A 7815-nucleotide genomic window follows, 5' to 3' on the forward strand; every position below is an offset into this window, starting at 1 on the left:
TATGAACATTCTAACCTCTTTCATACTGCTTGCAAAAGCATTTTTATCTTATTTTCTTTTTTTCGATTTGCTAAGTTACATTAAATACGTTACAATCCATTGCCTATCATAAGGCGAATTATAAATTATCATATAAAAAGGCATTGAGTATGTGTGAGTGTTTAACATAGCCTACCATAAGTTTCTGCGATTATTATTTATATTCTGATACACCATATGTTGGAATCATTTTTTTTTTCAATCGCTGACAATGCTTAAATTCAGTTCTTTATTTCTTTTGTTATACAAGAAGCTTTATGATGAACTTTAACACACAATGATTGCGTTATGTGTTGCGCGTGGCGCAGGAACTATCAAAATAAAATTGATTATGTGTGTTAAAATATAAATTAACATGTAAGTTGCTTTGCGTTGTGTGAGCGTGAAATTTTGATAAATCTTTTTAATTCCTGCTTGCTTGGTAAAACACATAGCATAGTTTATATTCTTATAGTCTTTGCAGCGATTATTTGCTAAAAAAAAATACGTTGTACCAAGGAACAACAAGAAAGGAAAAAGTAAATTTAATCAACTTAATAAAAATAATATCAAATAAAACTGTTATATTGGCAAAAAAAAAGAAAAGAAAATGGATAACCACTAATCAACATGGTATGTGATAGGCGAACAATTATACGACAAGTGCTTACCAAGCTTTCGGAACAAAGTAGTAAAAGAAAAAGTCTGGGCCGCTATATCCAAGGAAGTGGACACGTCTAATAAGTATAATATAACAAACTTGCAAATATTTCAATTAAACTTCTATATTTTTAGTTGAAAAACGCAATGTGAGGTAGAGGTCGCTGAAAGATGGCTTCACTAAGGACTATAACAGGAATAGCATTGAATAAGTAAGTGCGATATGTATATGAGCATTGTGTGTGTATACACCTTGTTTTATAGGAATTAAACAAGTTTGGAAACAATGGTGGAATTGTTTGAAAGTCCGGCACCGTCTAACGACGAGCCACATAGTTGCGTGTTTAGTTCTTGCAACATATTCGGCTGCTTCAAATACAAATCTGAAGATGGCAAATATTTGGAAATAATGTACAAATTGATGGATATATTGAAACGAAAAATTCAAAGGGATGACCAAGAGAAGAAGAGAAAGGAAGAAAAATGGGATTAATTCAATAAGCTTTTTGGAACAATGCTCAAGAAAGTGGACCCTTAACGGGTGAGAGAATTTGAAAGTGGAATGGCTCAGCTGTGCAAACAAGATAATCAAGGAAATGTTGAATGGTTACGGCATCATGTAATGTCAAATATATAATATTAGACATGGGCCAGAAACGTATACTTAATTAGAGACATATAGCGGCTTCATTAAAGTTTTTCATTATAAATGAATATCATATATTATTTATTGCATTGCTTTTTCATTATAAATGAATTTTTTTTTTTTGATTCAAATAAACTTGCGTGGATTCAACGTTTAGGTTAATTGTGTATTATTAAGTTGGATTTTGAACAAAGTAATTTTTCAGAGAGTCATCGAAATGAAAAGTACTTCTGTTGGTGTTATTTCCCGAGAATCTGCTTGCTTTACGTTACGACTTTGTAAGGCCCCTCCATAATCCATATTTCATTAACATTTCCTCCGTGTTAATGCGAACATTCACTTTAACTTGCTCGACGTCATCATAACACATAAGGTCGAAGGCGGTTGCAAATAATCCATCGATATCTCTGTTTTTTTATTTACGTTGGTGACGGCTCCTGAATTACAACCGAAATAATTAACTCGTCGCTATTGATATACTTGGTGCTCAAATGTTTCCATACGAATCGATTAAAGATTGCCATGTGAAAGTGTAGAATAATCGAAATTGTCTTCTGCTTTCAACAATCTTTTCTTCTCTCCCATTTTTGTTTTATTCGTTTTTGAAAATCACTATTAAAGAAATATTTAGGTCTATTAACTTTGCACTTCTACGTCTACATCTATGTAACCAAACACTAAAAACGATTTTACTCTGGTAACATATATGAACTATGTGCTCAACTGATTTTGCATCGTGTTTAGTGCTTAAAAGTAAATATTGGCATTTAGTGGCATTGGGCGGCAGTGTGCGAGCAATGTTTGAAAATACGAGAGGGATCGAGTAATTAATGCAAAAAGATTGATAAAAGGACTAAATAAGAAAGGCTGATTAAGAAACATCATTCCTGAAATTTCCATAAAGTTGCTGTTGTAATGAATATATAGAATATGCCAAAAAATAAAGTGCGTAAAACTGTTCTTTAAAAAAATTATTCATTTGCCGTTTTGAAGAAATGAAAACTGTTTGAATGAACGAAATTATTAATTAATTTTGAGATGCCAATTGAATTGGTCTGTAAAAGTGGGGAAAGAAAATGTACAACTGCAATTTATTGTTAAAAAATTCAAACGTGATTAAGTGTTTGAAAGATTTGTTAGAAAACCTGTCCAGCAAGTTCGTATTTAAAGATGCAGCAGCAACCACAAAAGCAGAAAAGCTATATGTATGTCATATAAAATGTACTTATTACTACTGCATATCCTTTAAAATTACTGGTAAAAGAGCAAAATAAAAACGAGATTTATGAAACAGAAAATTCTTTTCATAAGAGGTGTTTGTAACGAATTCAAGGGACACGATCGCTTTGAAATATTTTTTTCACAAATGCTGGCTGTTTGGTTAACTAACTCATTTGGTTAATTTAAAAAAAAATAAAAAAAACGGTCGTAACCGAATCTTTTATCCCCATCGCTGTTATTCTAAAGAAGACAAAAAAAAGCAACGTACTCTAACGTACGTTGTCGTTTCGTACTCCATAACATTAGGTGGCCGCAAATGATTTTTCTATTCTCAGAGTGAAAGTGCAAATTATATGATGCAAGTGTCGTACTTTATGATTAACAACCAAAAACGCGAAAAGCAAAGTTATTCACTGTCTTTGTTTCGTAGGCGTAGGCATAGTTTGTCGGCGTTGTAGGCCTGTTCTTTCACCGCTTTGGTCAATATTTCAGATCTCTTGTAAAGTTGTAGGCGATATCTTCACTTTTAGCGAAGAGAGAATGTTTACCGCGGATACCACACGGTGTGTTCAGATGGAAAGACGGACATTCTCAAGTGCTTTCCGAATTTGAAACTAGCCAAAAATGGCTGCACTTTATGGGGTTTTTGAAGACTGCGTTTACGTACTGTGAGGGTATTGGAACAAAAATAAAATTTTGATACGCTATAATTTTGAGCAAGTGCGGGAAGCTTTTTCCAACTACTGTAGCATCGCTCATAGAATATATATTAAAATTTTTCCATATTTATCTATTGCTGTTTATGAGTTATAAGTAAAAAACCGACTTTTTTCTTGAAAAACAGGGATGGTCTCAGTTTGCTTGGTACTGCAGGCGTGTGGTCCGACTGAAATGGTAGGCTGCGTTCAAAAACTTTCAATGTTTCTACCAAATTTGAAGCCAATAGCAAAAGTTTTGGCAAAGCGAATTAATCCCTTATCGTTCGGTGATGGATGCGAAAGTAATGAGTAACTTTGGGCAGTGTAGCAAATGCTTCTCGTTTCTTAATTTATTAAACAAATTTATAAAACAAATTATGATTGACATTTCACAACTTAGGCATTCGTATTTTTATTTTCTCTTACTTATTTTTTTTTTTTTTTTGTCTCCATTTTGTTAGGTGCTGTGTCATAAATCTCTCGTGTGTGTATATACTGTTGAAACAGACCTAGGATGTCTCCATCTATGAGAAACTCAGAATTGTGTATGCAATATTGACACAAATTAGCTGGATTAGCGGCATTAAATCATATAAAAATCAAGATGACAAAAATTATAAAATTATTACCCGTGATTTTTTTGGAGTTTATTTTATAACTCACAGTATTAGCAAAGTATTCATACCGCAATGTAATTTGCTACCGATTATTATTTCAAAAATATTCTTAAATATATAGCTTCCATGCGGATTCGGATTGGGCAATGCATTCTGCTCCCGCGTTCCTCAATACCCAACAAACTACTGCATCGTCGCATTTAAACGCATGGTTTACGTAAGACTTGCGATCGTCTTGCACCCTAGTTTGCATCTGCGAGGTCGTCGAGTGGTTTGTTTCAATTGATTAATACGAGCCAGATGTCTTGCATACTGCGTTTTAATATCTGAGGACTCGTTTTGCTGCTACGCGTTGTTGCTGTCTCTAACAATACATATTTTTAGGACCCAAGTCGTCCCCCATTTTGGCCTCACGGGTTCTCCGTCTCTGGCTGGGGAGAGAGGAGTGCTAGAGAGTAAGATAGGATACGAGTAGGTTAGGCGTAATATAAGAATAGGATAGACATGGGATAGGAATAGATGAAGATAGAATACGAATAGATTAAGATAGGATAGGAATATATTAAGATAGAATTTTGTAGCAAGGGTTTAACGTGGGTTCCTGCCTGGAAGGCTTAACCCCACGGTGGCCCAAGCCACTTTAAGCGTACGACGCCCCCTGGCGAGTTAGACAATCCCCAAAGAGTAGGAGCCTAAACAGCACTTGAGTCCAGAACGATTTATTGTGTATGGAACAATAAACCCCACTCTGGTCAGTGGTGAGGCGTAGCTGCATTCGACTGTTCCACTTTGGCTAGGAACTGCCAACCACAACCACCACGAGTACTCCCCGAAGGGCCGCACCCAAGCAGTCAGGACTCACAAATTGATCGACGATATTCGTTCAAAAAGGGTAAAAATTGCGCTCGCTTCCGCCATAAGGCTTCCACGGCGCCGTGGATCAATTACCACCATTACCCGCAGGCATCCGTGACATATGTTCAAAAGTAAATAGGCAAAAGGGGAAAGAGCCTTTCCGCCAAATCCCTTTTTTAATTTTTGCATGTATTAATTCTCAAGACAGTTTTTTAATCAATAGGCCAAAGGGAAGGCCATCCGTCAATTCCTTTTTGTATAATTAACTCTCTCTTGAGAAAATTTTAATTCCAACGACTTTATGAACAAAGTCCATCATAAACCCGCAGGCATACGTGGCTTTGTGAGGCGAGCCTCCTGACCCCCGTGGCTCCCAGTTTGTTTTGCAAAGCCTTTGGCATACTTTGGCGGGTTGTTAAAAAGAACCGTACTTGCTTCGGATTCACCATACTTCCTTGGTAGCCAACACCATGAACTACTCGGGTATTGCACTGACATGGAAGGGGCGATCTACCATGCACTCGCTAGATTACTACCTTCAACGTACTTAATACCATTCATAAATTTTCTAGGTAGTAACCAGCTATTGAATGAAGAGCTCATCTTCCTGCCAACCCCTCCACCATCTCTCAGAAACTCGTCGCCGAGTTAGTAGCCCAAAACCTTAAACTCTTCTTAGCCGGCCGAAGCCGTTGCCCGGGGATCACCACTGGGAAGTGAGAGTGTCGGCACATCTATATATATTAAGATAGAATAGGAATAGATTAAGATAGGATAAAAATACAATAGGCCAGATAAGCGTAGATTAAGGATAGGTTAAGGGAGTTGGAATCCAGTCGCCGACTAAGAGAGACGTAGTTTTCGAGTCATAGCAGTCGGAATAAGATTTAGATTAAAATACTAAAAATAAAGGTCCCTGCAAAATACAAATTTGTCGTGCATTTCCATTACCCTGGGCCGCTGAGCTGCCCCAACCTTTAGGGAAGGGACGGAAACGTGCTCACAATGTATTTATATTGAGATTGTGCGTTTATTACGTTATCTATATCCTGGCCCGTTCATGTAGATAGATACATCAATGAACCAATTAAGGTTGGGAATACCACTTTGTTGTTTTCGATATTTGGATCATTTTCTCAATTTCATATGCGTTTTTGGGGACGTTTAAGGGTACTTTCTTCTTATATATGGCCAGCCATTCAATCGACGTTCCACATACGTGCGGGCACCGTGGTGGTTAGGAAGGGTTATAAGAAAAGTGGGGAGAACAGAAGCAGTAGTTTTGGCGAGCGTTCGACTTGAAAATGGAGACATCATGTGCGGCAGGAATTGTTGGTAAGTTTCAAAGAAGCACAGCACGAATAAAGAACGATGTGTCGCGGTAGACTGCTATGAGGTATGCAAGTAACTTCAAGACGAGTGGGTGAAACTGCTGTATACGACGTGCGGCTTTGTTGAAAAATTTATTTGATGGACATATCTGTTTTCTTCCTGTAGAACAATTGTCTTGAAAGTACATAAACGCAAAACAGCCTTTGATCAAGGGTATCGAGAGTTATGGACACACTTTCATCGCCCATGAGCATCTGAGCCCTTCGCTATATTCGGTTAAGGGCCTCCAAAGAAAGCTTAGAGGTTCTCGCTCAAACAGACGAGTCATACTGCAACTTTGGTCGAATGTAGACGACATAAATGGTACGAATATCGGGTGCAGTAAAGTATTCCACTTTAAAAAAACCCAAGGTCATGGCTGCGTTTCTGTCCAAAGAGCATGATCTTCTATTCTTATGCTCAGAACATCAAGGCTTGAGTTCGGAGATGGCTTGGATTTTTTCTTATTAAAGCTTAACTTTTTCACCCGCACCCATTCTGGTATTCTGATATACTTCGATTAAGTTCCGCCTTAATATGTAATTCATCGTGCAGCGATTGTTCGATATCTCATTGCTACATGGTCGCTTATTAAAATATGCGACATAAAGTGACGCCGTCTGCAAACCAGTAGATAAATTTTCTGTAACCCACAGCAGCCGGTTATTAATTATGAGTAAGAGATAAGCAGAAAGAACAGCGCCTTGTAGAACACTTACATATAAATAGAATTCATTTGAAGAATACCCGTCCATAATAATTCTTATTAAATGATTGTCCTAGAAGATATGATGCTATTGACACCATATGCAATCAGTTTCGAGACAAGAGCATCATGCCATCTCCTGTCGAATGCCTTGGAGATATCTTGTAGTAGTGTGTATCGGTAGAACGATTTTTGTTTCGAAAGTCATGTTACCTATCGCTAAGCAAGTTTCTGGTTTATAGAGATACCCTTAGATGGTAATTGGTCTTCATGGTTTTGGCTACAGCGGAACAGATGAAATTGGGCGATGATTTTCAGGATTTGTGGGTTCACCCTTCTTGCGTATGGTCTGAACATTAGCAACCTTCCAGCAAGTTGGAAAAACGCCAGCGTTGTAGCATATGCTGAAAAGATGACGTAATGCCTTCGCAAGGGTATTGGCGCGGTTTTTTAGAAACTTAGGCTGAAATGTCATCTGGTCCTGAAGATTTGCGAATGTTGAAGTTAGCAAGAACCTTTTTAACGTCCTTTGTTCGAAAGAATAATGCAGGCATCGATCATATTACTCTTTCAAGCGGTGGTACTTGATCGCTATATGGTAAGTTGGAATTTTAAGCAAACATTTCAGCCAATACCTTAGCCTTTATAACCGGGATGGTTGTTATTTGATTGTAATTGAGAATCGACCCGGTAGATTTGTTTCCAATTCATTTCACAAAAGACTAAAATCTCTTCTTTTTTTTTTTTTGGTATGTTGAATGGAGATGGACTAAGCCAATAGATTTTTGGCTTATATATCCAGATAATAAAATGTCGTAATTTTGTTCAGTGTAATTGGCTGTGTATGTGTAATTGTGCTGGTTGAGTGTTGAAAGTAAAACAGTGTTGCATACTTTGGCTGAAATCGAAAAAGGAATGCTATAGTAATAGAAAATGGATGAACGAGAGAAAAAAAAGAAAACAGGAAAAAGGAGAAGAAAAAAATTAAATTTGAAATCTTAAATTCGATTTTTTAATAAAGCA

The 7815-nt window shown here is 37.0% G+C and overlaps 1 long non-coding RNA gene across 1 annotated transcript; it reads left to right on the top strand.

Annotated features, from left to right (window-relative positions):
* Positions 1–271: 271 nt before the first annotated feature.
* LOC119643023 lies at positions 272–1480 on the top strand. The gene is made up of 2 exons (XR_005248204.1): positions 272–762; positions 814–1480. It is a non-coding gene; the product is annotated as an uncharacterized LOC119643023 (long non-coding RNA).
* Positions 1481–7815: the final 6335 nt, after the last annotated feature.

This window comes from Glossina fuscipes, unplaced genomic scaffold (assembly GCF_014805625.2).
Source record: "Glossina fuscipes isolate IAEA_lab_2018 unplaced genomic scaffold, Yale_Gfus_2 308, whole genome shotgun sequence".
NCBI classification, from domain to species: Eukaryota; Metazoa; Arthropoda; class Insecta; order Diptera; family Glossinidae; genus Glossina; species Glossina fuscipes.